The sequence below is a fragment of the Myotis brandtii genome, unplaced genomic scaffold (genome assembly GCF_000412655.1).
Source record: "Myotis brandtii unplaced genomic scaffold, ASM41265v1 scaffold12, whole genome shotgun sequence".
In the NCBI taxonomy this organism is placed as follows: domain Eukaryota; kingdom Metazoa; phylum Chordata; class Mammalia; order Chiroptera; family Vespertilionidae; genus Myotis; species Myotis brandtii.
Genome location: NW_005354173.1, coordinates 142,615 through 144,977, shown reverse-complemented (window position 1 = coordinate 144,977; position 2,363 = coordinate 142,615). Strand labels below are relative to the sequence as shown.

Genomic DNA, 2,363 nt, shown 5'->3' with positions numbered 1-2,363 from the left:
TATTTTCATTCATTCAAATATTTATTGAGCAGCTAGGGAGATACAAAGGTGTTTAAAACATGGTCAAAGAGGAGAGATAAATGAACAAGTCAAGTTCACTGAATCACAGCAAAAGAAAGGTGCATTAGGAGACTGAGTAAGATTGCTTCCAGCCTGGAAGGGGGCATGGGTGAGTGATAAACCGGGAAAGGGCATTGAGATTAAAACAGAGACTTCAGTCTGGATTGTTGATGATACTCAGTATGGACAACTTTTGTCTCTCCTGTTCCTCTTTCCCCATCTTTGGGCTTAATTTACCAGTAGTGCCCAGGATTGTTCAATGCGCCTTTTCTATAGAAACAAACCCAAAGGTTTAAAAAGTTGTAGTGTTCTAAGAATAGAGACCTTTTAATACCCTTGGGGAACAGTAAATTTTTTTGAAGAGGTCCTTAAAATGGATGGTCAAAATTCTAACCCGTTACCTCAGCATCATCAGCTTCATATCCATCATTGCCATCTGCACTACCGGTGCCTTCATTACTATCATCACCCTCGTCTCCCATCCCAGTGTCATCTTCATCATCATCATCTTCTTCATCTTCCTCCTCCTCCTCCTCCTCCTCCTCATCCTCATCATCTTCATCAGAAGCAAGTTTTACCTTTTTCTGCAGAACCTTGCTAGCACCTCCAGGGGCTGACTGCTTTCCAGACATCCTTAGGAGTTTCACATCCCCCTCCTCGTCATCTTCTGACTCTGCATTTTCCTCCACAGTTACTAAGTGCTGTCCACTAATATGCACAGGCCCTGAACCACCCTACAACCGTAAGACCACAGGTGGTGTTATTTAAAAGCCACCAAGGGAAACCGTTGGCTGTACAGCCATTTTCACAGTTGCCAGTGTTGCTTTAATTGGACTGCCTTCGTAAATCATTGCCTTTGCTTCTACAATGTGCAGTTCTTCCTTTGCTCCAGCCCCTAGACTGACCGTTCGTAAAGATAATTGGTGCTCATTTTCATCATTATCCACCTTAAAGTGATAATCTTTGTCGGCCTTTAGTTCACAACTGAAAAGGTAGTTCTGGGGCCTCAGAGGGCTCATGTTCATGTCCATAGAATCTTCCATGGGGCGGTAGCACGCACTTAGGTGAGAGAGAAGGCAGATGGAGATAAATGGCTTCTGTGGACGGAATTGCACCAGGCCCCAACTACACTATTTAAATTCAAATCAATTCAACCTAAATAAAATATAAAACTTAGTTCCATTACATTAACTACATTTCAAGTACTCAATAGGTCACATGTGTCCAGTGGATACCACATACAACAGCACAAACAAAGATGATTTATTTTCTTTTTTAGTATAATTTATTGATTTCAGAGAGAAAGAGAGAGGGAGAAAGAGATAAAAACATCAACTTTGAGAGAGAATCATTGATCAGTTACCTCATGCACCCCACACTGGGGATCAAGCCCACAACCTGAACATGTGCCCTGACCAGAAATTGAACTGGTCGACGCTCAACCACTGAGCCATGCCAGATGGGAAAAGATGATTTCTATCATCACAGAACGTTCTATTGAGAAGCAATGGCTCAGATTGTGAAAGATTTGGACCTTTTCTAGCTTCCACCGTGTTCCCAACATATGGGGATTCTTTCATCTTCTTTCTCTAGAGGTAGTTAAACCTAATCAAGGGAAGAGCTTCAATTCTCCCAAGTATTTTAAATCTCATTGTGTTCCTGTGTGTTTTTATTCTTTTTTTATTTAAAAGCAATTGAAGATATTGCTGGACCATTTTACACCTCACTAATGGCCAGAACCTCTGGAATTCACTAATGCTGTTACACACCAATCAATAACAATTAACTGCCACCACTTCAACTTGCTATTTGCCTGGTTCCAGAATTAGCAAGTGTGACACCCTTGGTTAATTGAGAATTACAGTGATTTTTGAAACTTCTCAAACCAATTGATGTAGAATTTTAGACATGATATCCAAACGCACATCTCTTCTCCGCATCCAGTACCAAACGCACATCTCTTCTCCGCATCCAGTACGGAGAGAGAGTGATGTAACTTCCTGTTACTCACATCCATGGATCCTAGCCAACAGAAAGCCAGCTTGCACCAGGGGTTGAGAATCAGTTAGCGAGTCAGCACCAGGACATCTGATCTCTCCATTTCCTGTTGTCTTGGCCCTGTGCTATTCCAGTTTCCAGTAGTTCCTGATGGCCTAAAATTTAAAGTATACTAAAGAATATTTTTGTGCCACTTCACCTTACCTTTAAAATGTATTTTCTACTTACCTTCTAAAGAACACTTCACTTCATAGGTATGATTTTGTCACTGTTCATTGCATTTTTTATGGACTTCAACTATTGAC

The 2,363-nt window shown here is 41.1% G+C and overlaps 1 pseudogene; it reads right to left on the bottom strand.

The window, feature by feature from the left end:
* Positions 1 to 363: 363 nt before the first annotated feature.
* Positions 364 to 1,141, bottom strand: LOC102239440 (annotated as a pseudogene).
* Positions 1,142 to 2,363: the final 1,222 nt, after the last annotated feature.